We start from the raw sequence: 15,846 nt of genomic DNA on the forward strand, positions 1-15,846 counted from the left end.
GTCGCAGTCAGTGTGCCCGGCTATGCACAGTGACTGAACTCCATGCCTACTCACACACCCCTTGCCACTCTGAGTTGAGCTCACCTTTGGCAGGCGTGAGATCCAAGCATGTAGCAGAGTTGAGCACAGCCTGCTAGGCTGAGTTGTCACCAGCCCAGTGGGCCAGAGCAAAACTCAGGCAATGGCACCACTGGCCAGAGAAGTTTCCAGCTGGTGAACTGACACCCTGAAGATCCCGTAGCAATGTCTCTGTAGCCTGTGTGTTTCTGAAAAGTTCTGGATTGGGTTTCTCCCAGCAGAATATTCTGTCTGAATATCCCAGCAATGTAACAGCATACTTCTTCAGAAAGAGAGGCTAGGGTTCTTGACTTCTTACACCTACCTTAGGGTTGTCAAGTCTTTCATTGAGAAAGCTCAGCTTTCATAGGGTATGATGTATCTATACAAACTTCTTAAAATTATTTTCAATCATATCATTAGGAATTTAAAAGAGTTGCAGTACAGAAAATGATTCTCCCTAGATCATAATATTGCAATATCACATATAAATCTCATTGGTTTATTATTGTGCTTACAGACATGAATTAATTGAAGGGACAATTGGGGGAGCAAAGAGGATAAATTTCATTTTTTTTGGAGAACACTGTATTTATAGAAATGATTGTTCCCAGGGAGTCTTTACAATAATAATAGTAACAACCGTAACAATAATGAGGGTTCGTGTGAATCAAAGGGCAGAGACCAAGAGAGCATACAGTGAAAACACAGGTAAAGACTGGATAAATACTAAGCTCAGTATGTGATGTCTTCATCACATGACACGGTATTGTGGAAGCAGTAACTGTCAACAGTAAAAATGCTGTAGTGCTTGGAGGGGGGATTTATAGTGTATCCAGAGGAAGGGTTGTTTTCTGATTCAGCTTATTCTCAATACATTTTGGAGAGTATAAAAAAGAAGAAATACATGCATAATTATACTGAGTGAAAATCAGATATTTTTCAGTTAGTCTGTTAGAAGCATACCTGGAATGTATTTAGTGTGTCATATGTTTATTAGTATCATTAATTTTGCTTTCTTGTTTAGTAATTACTACCTGTTTTCCTCAGATAAAAATATACATTTGAATTATAGCTGAGTCATCAATGACCTACCAACATACACTCATGGAAAGGAATCATCTCTTTCCTTTCCTCTGTGACTTCTGCCATGAAAAGAAAATGTAGAATGATGGTGCACATACAAAAAGCAGAGAATGTGGATCCATTAGGTTTGTGACCGATATATTGCAATTAAACTCACTTTTACTGAATACTTCCTGTTTTCCAGACAATGTGCTAGGTTCTGAGGAGACAATAATTATTAGGGTAACATGATCTCTGCATGTTAACATGATGCCTACATGTTAAGACCTAATAATCTTATGAGAAAACAGAAATTCCTAGGGAGGGACTGATGGTGGGATTTTAAACATTTCTTAGCATATCTGATAACATAATATTCAACATACAGTCATGGATTCTTACGTACTTGCTGACTCACATTATATACTAGGATGTACCTTTATAAATGAACATCCCTTACCTTTTGAATTTGTAAAATGTTTTGCACTCTCTCTCCTCCAGGTTATTTCTCAAACAAACTGACACGGAGATGTTGGAGGTATATTACCCCTGAAAATTAGTTAAGAGCCTAGCACTGAGCTAATTGAGCTAATTGTTCTACCTACATTATTTCACACAATCCTCACGTAAATCCTGGAGTCTAAATTATGAAACTGAACATAGAGAAAACAAAATGAAATTTAAAATCATCAAATTGTATGTACAAATGCATGCATTTATTTTGGAATTTATGTTTTATTCTAATGTGAGTTTGGTAAAATTACTGACAGACCTGGATTGAAAATTTATTTAAATTGTTGCAATTTAAATTAAAGTAGAAAGAAAATTTAAAAAAAATCTAATAGATTTCTGAGTTGTATTTTAAAGGCAATTGTATTTGAAACAGAATATTCAGAGAGAATAGTCATCTGGGTCCTCCACTGATAATTCTTGTGCAGTCTTTCAGTGATATGGATAATATTCTGGAAGTATTAATTTACAAATTGGATGTTGGATTCTTTTCTACCTGGGAAATTTCTGAACCAGCCCCTTTTGATTTCTCTCCCTTATTGCTTAGGGAATATCAGATGCAGTTCTTTGGCAATTTAATGCCTGAAGGAAGCTCACTCTGACCTTAGGGTGAGAGAAAGCTTTTGCCTTTTCCTCCTTTGTCTTTACTACAGAGTTCCCTCTCTGTAAACCTTTGAATTGTGCATTGTTACCAGATGTGAGGCCAAATGAGATTAACCAATTTAGCTTAATCTGAGTATATTTAGAAACTAAATCTGAGCATATTTAGAAAGTAAATCGGTTAATCTGCAGCATTAAAAGTGGCTTATCATATTGAAAAGGAAATGTTAAGAGGGAGAAATTTTTGTATTCATGACACGCATGCAAGTGTTCTGTTTTGACAGAAGAGTTCTTCATGACTCAGACATCTCCACCCCTGTTCCTGTCCGTAGGGAACTATTAGTTCTCACATTAACAGTGGAAAAGACACCTCTTTCCAGCTTTCTAAGGATTATAGCAATATTATCTTTCACGACCTAGTTTCCTTCAAAAGCCTTGCCTTCTCAGGCTTCCTGTAACTGTCCTAGGAGCTGGCATTTCTTATCTTGTTTGCAAATAATCTCACATCATCTGAACTATTACAATGCTTTGAAAGTGATAAAGAGATCAAATAATTAACTTGTTGCATTAGAAATGAAGAAAAATGTGGAAAAATTCATAAATGCATGATTCTATTTCTTTGACGGCATGCTTGGAAACTCCATTAGCTGAATCTATCTCATCATTTATCAAGTAAATTCATTGGCTATGCCAGGATTTTGTACATTTCAGTGAAATAAATACAATGTTGCTTGTATGTGCTTACAATGATAAAATAATGATTAAATGAATTTAAAGGATTAAAGCCTGTGTCCAAGTTCTGACATAATTATTATTTTTAATCCCTGTTGAAGAGAAAAGAAAAAGAAACACTTTCGATATTATCCTTCTATGTCAGTGTATCAGTATCTTTATAATGTGGCACTCTGCAACTGAGGAAAGAATCTGGGCTTTGAGGCCAAATCCTTGCTCTGTCATTTATTTATTAGGTGTGGGGCCTCAGGCAACTTCTCTGAACACTGGTTTTCTTATATGAGTTTGAAAGAGGTATAATAGTCATTTCTGCTTCATAGTGTAGTTGTGTGGCCAGAGCCAAAATAAGTAATAGAAAATGCCTCATACATAGCAGATGCTCAAGGAACAAAAGCTAATTTTAAAATATAATTTTTATTTCTCTTGTATTTTATCTTTGTCCTTTTTTTCTTTATACCCAACTTCTCGCCTTTTCTCCACACTTTACCTCTTGCCCTCCTGAGAGTGAGCTGTGATACCTCAAATACCACATGGAAATTGATTAGAGTTAAGGAAGTACAGCATACTGAAGTGATGTGATAAAGTGTGGGGCAGCTAGGAAAAAAAAAAAAAATTCTGTTTTTGTTTGTTGATTTGCCTGATTGGTAGTTTATTTCTAGTCTTTCCTTAAGGCACCTAAATGTCATGGTTCCCTCTGATGGCACAGAAAGACAAAGGCTCTCTCTCTTTACATTTCTATCCATTATGCTGTTATGTAAATATATAATTGTAAATGCAACTTAGTGGAAGCTATAACTGAAATAGTTATGAAAGTATTTTGTCATCTTATTATGTAGATTTTGTTTCAACCTGAGACGTTTTCTAATCATCATATAATTGAACCCAAACCAGGTTGACCTAGGAGGGAAAATATTTAGGATAGGCATATAAGCTACCACAATCAAGTACATAAATTGTAATTAGGTAGTCTCCTCTCTTTGTATAGTTAGATGGAGTATGAAAATCTATTGGAGGTACTGTTTAAAGTACAACCTTGCATAAATAGACTGAAATTTGGGCTTCAGATGTAAAGTTAAAATATAATAGACCGGGCATGTTGGCTCACGCCTGTAATCTCAGCACTTTGGGAGGCTGAGGCAGGCAGATCACAAGGTCAGGAGATCGAGACCATCCTGGCTAACACAGCGAAACCCCGTCTCTATTAAAAAAAAAAATACAAAAAACTAGCCGGGCGAGGTGGCGGGCGTCTGTAGTCCCAGCTACTCGGGAGGCTGAGGCAGGAGAATGGCGTGAACCCGGGAGGCGGAGCTGGCAGTGAGCCGAGATTGCGCCACTGCAATCCAGCCTGGGCGACAGAGCGAGACTCGGTCTCAAAAATAATAATAGTAATAATAATAATAATAATAATAAGAAGAAGAAGAAGAAGAAGAAAATGACATTAATTATACGTCCACAGTAGAATATATAGTGATTTTACAAAGGTGAAGCTAAAAAGAAGAGAGAGGGGAAACCAAAAAACAACCAATGATTTTTAGTTTTCCTTTTGTCTTTGTTTAATTTCAGAGCATGATATTGTTTCATTGACATACATAAAATAAACCTGAGGGCATAAGTATCATGTTAAAAGGATTAGGACAACGTAGTAACTAAAGCCAGTGAAAACATTTGCTTCAAAAAGGCAGTTATTTGTGCCATAATAGTAATAATGTGTCATCGTCTAGAGTGCACTCAGGATAAATGGTTCAGCATTACCAATTATACATCTTGGCTTGGCAGCCTGTAGTTTTATTGTTGTGGGAGGGAACTATGCTCTTCATATTCCCTTGACAAATGAACTCTACCATTTAAATAACTGTTGAAACACTGCCATAAAATGAAGACATACAGAATAGTGTGTTTGTGGAAAAATGACTTGGTTCCTCTGAGTCGTTTTAGAAAATTAGCACAATGCATTAAATCAGGTGTCAGGAAATTTCATGCTCATACCTACAATCACTTTTGTTTGTGAATCAATTATTAAATTGTTTCTAATACTGGATTACAGTTTAATTATACTTAGTGCTCTCTAATGCTTCATAAAATACTTTTTCCATAAAAAAAAAAGATGGCACAAAATAGATTTAGTTTCTTGTTTCTATTTTTATTTTTCAGATTTCATTTTGTTTTCTGTAGTTACAATATTATATGTGACCTATACAGGGAAACATTCTAATAGGAAACAAAGTGATCATCATATTCTTAGCTATTATACTTTGGAAGTCTGAATGGTCTTCAAAATGAATTTGATATATTTTCTTAACCTGTGAATCAAAATAATAGCTTCAACTTACTTTAAAGGTAATGAGTAATGCTTTGCTAAGACTATTTTAAACACATTGAATATAATAAAATTTGAAGTTGTATTTTCAGAAAAGCCATATATTCAATTGTTTAGTTACGTAGCCACTTCCCATGCAAAGGAACACTGTAGTGTTCATTTTATTGGCTTGGTATCCCTTCTTTTCTTTCGTACCTAGTCTGTTTCCTGACTCATACCTCCAACCGTCATCTTTATGAAGGTCATTCTTTTCGGCATTTGAGTAAGGGAAGGGCAATGAAAATGATCATATATATTTGGCCACCTAAAGAACAAAGTCCAATTTGAAAAATCAGGGATAAAAGCCATTACTTGTTAAAGAGGCTAGGTTCTATATCACATACATAGTGATGATAATCCCCCTAATTGGGAAAGAAGAACCTGTAACTCAAGGAGATGAAGCAGCTTGCCCAAGTACAGTGATTGCTAAAATTGCAGCACAAAACTGCGTATCTATGGCTGTCTTTGAAGTCCATGCTCTTTCCCTCCCTCTCAGATGATTGAAATAAATAGCTAGTGAGAAAATGTAGCCAAGGCACAGACATTCCATGAATTTATTTATCTAGAGCAGATTACAGCCATTTGGGGGAGGGGGGCATACACATCCTCGGTAAGGGCACTGATACTTCGCCCAGAAATGACATAGCTCCTGGTTTGTTGTTATATTAGCCCATTTGCACACTGCTATAAAGAACTACCAGAGACTAGGCAATTTATAAAGAGAAGAGGTTTAATTTACTCACAGTTCCACAGGCTGTACAGAAAGCATGGCTGAGAAAGCCTCAAGAAACTTACAGTCATGGCAGAAGGGCAAGGGGAAGAAAGCATCTCTTAACATGGTTACAGGAGAGAGAGGGATCAAAGGGGGAATTGCTACACACTTTCCAACAACCAGATCTCCTGAAAAAATATTATCAATCATGAGAATAAGAAGGGAGAAATCTGACCCCATAATCCAATCATCTCCCACCAGGTTCCTTCCCCAACATTGAGGATTATGATTCATCATGAGATTTGGGTGTGGACAGAAGGCCAAAAAATATCAATGGTGTATCAGCTCTTTCAAATAGGATAATGACATGTGCATCCACATTTGTTTTTACCTGACATGATAATATATGAAAGTAGGTATAGAACTTATTAAGTCCAACAACTCAATATCAAGATATAAAATAAAATTCATTCTTTGAATATAAATGAGACAGTCATTTGTTTGTTTGCTTGTTTCAGTTACATTAAAATGCAGGTGAATTTGAAGCTGTGATTTCATGAGCTTTTGGAAGAATGGGTCCTGTAATATTGCAAAAAAAAAAAAAATCATTTGAACTAGAATTTATTAATATGAATATTTGGTAAATTTTCTTAATAAATATTTATATAGAAGATCTTCAGATGCACAGTTATAAAATTAAGATTTTCTGATGAGAAGAAATTAATCCATTTCATATTAATTAGGTTATCTTCCAAATATTTTTTATATGATTTATTCCTAGAACTTTTGAAATAAATGACTACAAATATTTCACTTTTATTTGCTCAAATTGATTTATTAGAAGAGGCAATAGGGATCTTAACTATATTCACAAGCATTATCAAGTCATTTTCAGTTAAGTTTTTCTATAGAAGTAATGGATTATAATATGAGTCACATAAGGACTACATAAGACTGTCTATGTAGGTGCCAGGTAAATTACATTGACTACATGTTAGAAAAAAAAAATGACATTTATTCAAGGTAGGAGTAAATCTCTAAAATAATGTGGTCATGAAATAAATATGTGTGTGTATGTCAATTGCTAAAATATAAGGCAAATTCATGAATACATCACATTATTAGCATGTATATTGCCACCAGATGATAAAATTCTCTGTGTCTTATAAACATCAAAATCTACATTCAAAAGCAATATTACATATATTTCATAGAGACTTGACACTGGTTGATGAAGTTCTGCAATAAAATTGTACCAGTTAAGCAATTCCAGAAAACCGTAACCTTAATGCTCTAGCTTTGTCCTATTTTATTTTATTCATTTATTTGTTTTTGAGATAGTGTCTCACTCTGTCATTCAGCTCACTGCAACTTCCACTTCCCAGGCTCAAGCGATCCTTCCACCTCAGGCTCCTGAGTAGCTGGCAGACAGATGCCACCACATCAGGCTAATTTTTTGTAGAGATAGGTGGTCTCACTGTGTTGCCCAGGCAGGTCTTTAACTTCTGAGCTCAAGCGATCCACCTGCCTCGGCCTTCCAAAATGCTGGGATTACAGGCATGAGCCACCACACCTGGCTGCTTTGTTCTATTTTAATATTCACTTGGTTATTGTTATCACAAGGTCTAGAGCACAAATGATATCCTAAATGTGAAAATCTAGTGCTGCATCTTTTAATAATTAATTCCTAAAGCAATCTGAACATTACCTGGTGACCAATACTATCATAATACTCTAATTACAAGATAAAGGGCAGAGAGTTTTGGTAGCTTGGCTTGCTTATTCTGAAACTAAAATATTTCGTGACAACTTTACTACATTGAGACTGAGATATAAACTGGGTCACTGAAGGTTAATTTCCACGCTATGCTCCTATTGAGTAGTGAAATTCATATCTAGAACAATGTATTGTTGCCATTTATCCATCGTCATATGTACACTTTTTGTTTAAGCAAATTGGAATATATCTTGGTGATGTTTGTGTTAAAAAACCAAATCATAGCAATGCTTTTTAATGTCAAAGGCATTCCTGAAGAAATCTGTAGAATGCAATTTTTATTTGTAAAAGTAATGGAGTGAAATTAATGTATTCCTTTTGAAATGCAAACAAGTTTAACTTTTATCACTTATTTAGTTACCACCTTAACTAAATACTGGTAAACTTATCCTAAACTTTAGATAAAATCAATAAGGATTATTTAAGACTTTCCTCAAATCTCCTTCAATCTGCCCCATTTATTAAATATTATAAGTTTCAGCTACCCTACTCACAACCTTCTTTTACAGTCACATTTTTTCCCCTTAAAATTGTCACGTTCGAATATTGTATATAAGTTACTTGTTTTATTTGTGTTGCACATTGTTTATTTCCTGGGTATTGCTGCCAAGTAAGTCCAAAGTAAAAAACTTTTAAAAATGTGTTCACTGGTATATTCCAGGTGCCTAGAAAGATGCCAGGTACACCTGGTATATAGTGATCAATAAGTTTGAACATGCCTTAAATAGTAAGTAAAAAATTTAAACAATTAGTGACAACAACACAGTAAATATTTTGTGGGTGTATATGTTTTAATTTTTTTCTTACAATTAATTGCATAGGCAGATAAAGAATACTAATTGTTGCAATTGAGAAACATTTTAGGGAGACTTTGATTAAATGTCTTTTTTTAAAAAATCATTTTATTATGGGAATGCACAGCAAATTTTAAGCAACTCTAAAAATTATCTATTTTCTACTGAAATACATATTTGAAAAATATGTCATTCCTTTGTTAGAAAGTTATAAGAGTAATACAAATATAAATAGAACATCTTTGGCCAGGCGCGGTGGCTCATGCTTATAACCCCAGCACTTTGGGAGGCCGAGGTGGGCAGATCACAAGGTCAGAAGATTGAGACCACCATAGCTAATACAGTGAAACCCCTTCTCTACTTAAAATACAAAATATTAGCCGGGCGTAGTGGCAGGCACCTGTAGTCCCAGCTACTTGGGAGGCTGAGGCAGGAGAATTGCTTGAACCCGGGAGGTGGAGGTTACAGTGAGCCGAGATTGTGCCACTGCACTTGAGCCTGGGCCACAGAGTGAGACTCTGTCTAGAAAAAAAAGGAAAGGAAAGGAAAAAGGAAAAAGGGAAAAGGGAGAGGGGAAGAAAGAAAGAGAGAAAGAGAGAAAGAAGGAGAGAGAAAGAAAGAAATCACCTTTAATCTCTATCATGAAGTAAAAATAAAACCATTGCTGTGATAGTTTATAAACTTTATAAATTTATTTTCTCACACTTAGAAACAGCTGAAAAAGAAAGATAGCACCATTTAAGTAGATATTTACTTTCATATCCTTGTGATAAATAATAATATTTGAAATATCAAGATAAAAATTAACAAATTAAAAAATACCTTAAGGATAAACTATTTCAGCATCAGTTATTTGCATCATCTTAATGTATTAGGATATAACTTAGATCCACTTTATATTCATCTAATTTTCACAAATAAATACTCTAAATCCAACAAGTGAATTATTTACAGGAACTTCATACAGCTGAATTTCTTTTGGTGTAATAATAATTTTTTTAAATGGCAATCGTTACTTTTATGAGAGCTTCTAATTCCAATCTTGTTATGAATGTGCTGCATGACCTTATGCAAGACTCTGTCTTGCAGAAAAATGTAGAGTTCAATCTTCATGTTTTCCAAGTTTCCTTCCTCTTCTATGATTTTGTACCTTTGGCTCTTATTGTACCAAATATGATTTCGCTTTTATAGTAAAACATGTAACATTAAAAAATATACATCTACTCTTTTAATTTACCAGTTTTGTATTTTTTAAATGGACATGTTATTCTGAAACTATGGTTAGAACTACAATTTTTCATGCTATGTGTTATCTATATATTCAGGATTCAAAATATTTCTTGTACTGTTTTCCTTGGGACTACATTTTAAAAAGGAAAGTGCTTTCATAGGGGTCTGCCTTGTTCTAGGCAGTAAATAAATACTGCTTAGGACAATACTGAACTAGGTATTTATTGGATAGAAAATTCAGTATTCCAATAAGTACTTAACTAGGTATTTATTGGCTAGAAAAATGATACAATGGATTATATCTTTACCTTATTTATTGAGAGAAGTGAGAGTTGCTGAAAAATCTGGGAAATATAAATAAAACATAGTGTGATTATCATCCTGGAATACTCCTTAATTATCTTCTCTTAAGTCTTAACTTAGGTATCTTCTCTCAAAGCCAACAAAATAAATTATAGTTTTTTCAAGATATGAAAATAACCCTAATTTATTATTGTATTATTTTATCCAAACCTTTATTTTGATATTCTTCAAAATATTACAATGTGAAATATATCATTCTTCCATTTTTACATAAATGAGCATATTAAATATATGTAAAATGTGTTAGGTTGTTCTTGAATTGCTATAAAGAAATACCTGAGACTGGCTACTTTGTAAGAAAAGATGGTTTAATTGGCTCATGGTTCTGCAGTCTATACAGGAAGCATTGTGCCAGCTTCTGCTTCTGGGAAGGCCTCAGGAAGCTTCCAATCAGGGTAGAAGGTGAAGAAGGAGCAGGCATCTCACATGGCAAAAGTGGGAGCAATAAAGAGTGGGAGTGAGTGGTGTCACACACTTTCAAACAACCAGACATTGTGAGAACTCATTCTCACCAGCACCAAGCCATGAGGGATCTGCCCTCATGACTCAAATACTTCCCATCAGGTCCCACCTCTAACACTGGAGATTACATCTCAACATGAGATTTAGAGGGGATATCCAAACTATATTATACAGAAAGAAGGATTTTTTTCATAAGCTATTTTATTACCCAGGTGTAATCATCAAATATATTCAGCTATATTTATTGCTCAGTTTTAGGTAAAATAACTAGTATATCAAATCTAAACACAATATGCCTTATGCATCATTTCCATACTGCTTGTGAAATTTAAAGAACTGGTTTCCAAAATGATCTAATATCTAAATCTAAAAGCACTTAAAGATAAAACATTTTGTGAATACAAAATTTAAGTAGAATTAACACATTTCTAATGGTACACACATATATAACATTTGTTTGTGGCTGTAAGAACATATAAAACAAGCTATAAAATATATAAACACCAGAAGCCACAAAGAAATATTTGGTAGTTAACAAATAGTTTTCTTTTAAATAACTACATAATTGCTGTTTCAATTCAAATTAGAAAATGTCTTTGACTGAATAAGTTATTTTTATTTACAGGAATTTGCATTGTCATGTTTTGAAATACCATTCCAAAGACCTGCAAATAAGGTATGATATGTTTTATTTAACATTCAAGTATGTGTTTAAAATTTCATATCAACAGTTTACAAACTAAGAACTGTATCTCAAAAGAGAATCATAAGTAGATTGTTGGTTTTTGAATTCAAGTTATAACTATCATTTTTTATGTTGCAGTTACTTTGTGATTGTTCTTTCCTTTTATTGAAAACCCACTTGTATAGAGATGTCCACTATTTGCTGGTTTATTCAAGTACAGGATCAATTGTTTGAAGCAGAATAACAATGTTGGTTTTGCTTAATTTATTTGCCTTCCAACAAAGACTTTCTTGGCAACATATTATGTAGCAACTGTCATGCAGCAATTGATATACAGAATGTAACTCATGTAGAAACATTTGTCCAAATCCAACAGCCACAGGAGCAAGATCGTGGGAAAGTATGAAGTAATCAATATTTGGAAAAACATAAAATCTAAAATCTGAATTTGGGTTATAGTAAGACACTGAAAGAGTTCTTTTTAAAATATATGCGTATGGCTCTTTATTCTCAATATGTAATTGCTTATTGGAGTCATATAAAAGCACCTAATATTAAATTGAATTAAGTTATTACCTGAGATTTTAATATTAGAAACTCCATTTTTTGTTGTTGTTGTTGTTTACTTTGTATATTGTAAGGGGAAAATATTGCATTTAACAACAAAAGCATTTGGATATGCCAGATCACTTATTTGTGGCTCTTTTCTCTTTGAAAAGACTCATGTAACCAATGTTTATCTGCCTGAGTGCTTGCTAAAAGGAAGGAAGAAAGTGCAGAAATATTAAAATCTGAAAAGTAAATGCCAATCTTCAAGGCCCTGGCTTTTAGGAAAACTTAAGGAGAAGAAACATTTTTTAAAAAACATCTTATTGACATGAATTGGCATTCATATGACAAGTAAAAATCCAGTTCATGGAACTAAGCTATTTTTCTTTTTTTGGCTGGGAAATTCAGCTGCTCCTTAATCTAGGGAATAAATCAAGAAAGAAGCATTGTAGTTCATTATTTCAGTCATGTTTTCATTCTTATGTTCTCACCAGAACTTTCAGAAAAGTCAACAGCTGGGTAGAAGAATTTGGAATCTTTTCAAACTCGTATGTCTCAGCTGTTTCTCCTCTAGTTTTTGAAGGAGGCAAAATTAGATGTGAATGCTTTATGAATATACTTTCAATGCATGTTTCTAATTGAATATAGTAAAATAAAATTGAAAGTTAAATAAAAAATAACTGATTTGCATTTATGTTTACCTACTTTGTTTCCTTAAAAATACCCCTGGGCGTGGTGGCTAACGCCTGCAATCCCAGCACTTTGGGAGGCAAAAGCGGGTGGATCACAAGGTCAGAGGTTCGAGACCAGCCTGCCCAACATAGTGAACACTTATCTCTACTAAAAATACAAAACTGAGCTGGCTGTGGTGACACGCGCCTCTAGTCCTGGCAACTCCGGAGGATGAGGCAGGAGAATCGCTTGAACCGAGGAGGCGAAAGTTGTTGTGAGCCGAGATCGTGCCACTGCACTCTAGCTTGGGCAACAGAGTGAGACTCCATCTCAAAATATATATATCTACCCTTAGATACCCTTAGCTATTTTTCAATTATATTATCACCAATAATCAAATTTTAAAAGAGAAGTAGATTAATGTGTATGGCTAAAAAAAACCTTGACTGATTCAGCGTGTTCTTTTTAGTGACATATACCTCAAAATAATAAGAACTATTGTTTCTTTGGTTCCCAAAATAATTATTAACCAAAACAGAAAGACAAATTGCAATAAAAACATCCCAAAGTAAACAAAATAATGTTTTGCAGAGGAAATTTCTTGCCTCTTTTAGGAGTATTATTAGTTGGCATCATATAGTTAAATTACTAAAAGAATGTTACTGGCCTCTGACAAATGAGACAACAGTGCAAAGGGGGCAAAATCCTCTTCTCTAAGCTGTTATTCAGAGAACAGAAGGTGTAAAAATACAGTAGTGGTGAAATAATTTTTCAAATATTAAACTTATCTCTTGTCTTTGAGGTATTTGTCTGAGTATAGTACAATGAAGCCTCAGCCAGACATTCAGCTCAAGGATTGCTATGATTTCCAAAGTCTTCAACCTGAGTGCTTAGATCATTCTTCCTACTGCCTGAGTGGTAGTATGCTATGAATAATCTGTAGAAGTATAATCTCTGAGGCAGTAAATCTAATATTTCTTATAGATGGGCCCTTCATGATTGACTTTTAGGAGAAGAGGAATTATGAATAGCCACAATCCAAATGATTAGTATGTGCCGTTGTTCTACTCTTATCAGGGTAAAATGAGGATACACTGTAGTTATTTTTATTGTTCATTCTAAGAAGCTGTCTTCAAATATCTATTTTTATGTATGTCCATATTTAAAAGATAAAAGAATGCACATCATGCTTTCTTATCTGAATTTTTATTCTTGATTCTGCTGTCAGAGTGATGAATATGTATAGACGGGCACGTTGCAAGAGAACTTCTAAGAGTGACGGAGATAAGAAAATACTTAGTATTCTCAGTAGCAGATAAATGAAAAGGAAATCTGTTGGTTACATTTGGTATTCAGTTCTTTTAATCAGTGCTGGTAAGGCAGGCTTCCAGAGTATTTTAGAATATTTAACATTCACTACTTCTTACATACAGGCCCAGAGGACATTAAGCAAGCAGAAGTTGCTTGCTTTGGCTAATTCTATCTCTCCTATTTTTGTAATGCTCTATAATAAGCAGACTTCCTTCATTCACATTCCGTTTTTATTTCTTTATGAATTTGGTGTCTTTCTAGTTGGCTAAAGGAATAACTGAATTTTTAACACAGAAATAAAAATCACTTTCAACATTGTGCTTGTTACAGGTATAGATAATCAAATAATTGATATTTGAACAACAAAATGTTTAAAATTTGGAGTTCAACTTTCAGGTCAATCTGAGTAACCTCTTAATTTTGTATCTCTTCTTTCCTGTGCTGTATCCTCTACTTCTAAATCTGGCTGGCCCACATTACTTTTGTTTTGGCTTAGGTGGTTCATAAAATAATTTCTGTATGCCTTTCTACCTGTGCTATCACGTAAGGTTTTCTTCAAGCCTGACTGTTAAATTCTTCCGTACACATTATATAGCCTGTCTATTGACAATACATTGTGTTAGTGTTGTCTCTCCAGCTAGATGACAAGTTTCTGGTGAGATGGACTATGTTTCTATGGGACAATAGACAAAAAACAAAAACCCTTCTGAATTCAAATAACTAAAATGATCATGTCATATGTACCTGCTTAGCAAAAGTTATCAAGAAATTAATTGATAATGTATTATAATAAGTGTCTTATTATAAACAGCAAGCAAAGAGATTACAGACTGTTTAAATGCTGCTTTTCCAGTGATCAGATGATTAGACAAGCAAGGCTACAATCACAACGAAACTCATCTAGAACTTCATAACTGATTTTCTTCTCCCTATAGCCACATTCTAAGAACCTGTGAAGAACAAGCTTTAATTTCATCACTTGCTTAGAGCTGTTGTATACGTAATTCAGAAATTCTACAACAGTTTCATCTGTCATAAGTATGAATTATTATATTTTATGTAATCTAGGAAATTATTACTCTCTATTTTGTAAAGTGAGGAATAGAGAATGTTTACATACCCAATTCGTTTTCAGTATTTGTTAATTTAATTTAATCTGGGATTAAAATTTTATTGTTTTAATTTTTTAACAATATTTATATGCTTTTTCATGGAAATGCACCCCCACACCCGAAACACATACACACTAACCAAGTAAGTTATTCTGCTCAAGGACAAGTTACTTTATTAGCATTTTTAAATCATCAGTGAGAATACAGAGATAACAGTTGGGGTGAGGCCTTACCTCATGCAAATAATTTACAGATTAAATATATTATTTTAATTAAAATATTTAGCTAAATGGCACTTAGCATATGCTTAATAAATAGTATATTCAATTAATGGCAATCACACAAACATTTACAGTTAAATTTCTCATTTTCAGTGCATTATAGAACATATTTTATATAATTTTTTAAATCTTAGTATTACCATTTTTGGTTTTCAGTGTATTTTTTAGAATTTTTTAAATTTCCTATTTTACATATTTCAAAATTCCTATTTACTATGAACATGTGTAACATATTTGTTGGAATAAAAATTTTAAGCTGAAACTTTTCAAGCTGAGGGCCGTCTAATATACCCCAGTGTCTAATAATATAGATAGTTTATCAGTCTAATTCCAGTATCTTTGGGTGATTTTCCCTCTCAATCTTTTGTATTTCTTTGTCATGAACGTTTGAAAAGTCCAAGAGGAGATGTGTTATGTTACATTTCTCATTAAGTTGGCCTGGAAATGAAATTTTTTAAATGTGATTTCCTTTAAATTGAGGGAAAATATTTTTTAAAAATAGGCGTGGTGGCAGGTGCATGTAAACTCAGCTACATGGAAGGCTGAGTCAAGAGAATTGCTTGAACTCGGGAGGCAGA

At 33.8% G+C, this 15,846-nt stretch overlaps 1 protein-coding gene across 1 annotated transcript in view; it reads left to right on the forward strand.

Moving 5' to 3' along the window:
• PCDH15 (protocadherin related 15) overlaps positions 1-15,846 on the forward strand; it is a 1,828,063-nt gene that overhangs the window by 736,553 nt on the left and 1,075,664 nt on the right. The window contains exon 4 of the mRNA XM_025396095.1: positions 11,284-11,334. The gene's annotated coding sequence lies outside the window, so the exon portion shown is untranslated. The remainder of the gene's footprint in view (positions 1-11,283; positions 11,335-15,846) is intronic.

This window comes from Theropithecus gelada, chromosome 9, assembly GCF_003255815.1.
Source record: "Theropithecus gelada isolate Dixy chromosome 9, Tgel_1.0, whole genome shotgun sequence".
Lineage (NCBI taxonomy): Eukaryota > Metazoa > Chordata > Mammalia > Primates > Cercopithecidae > Theropithecus > Theropithecus gelada.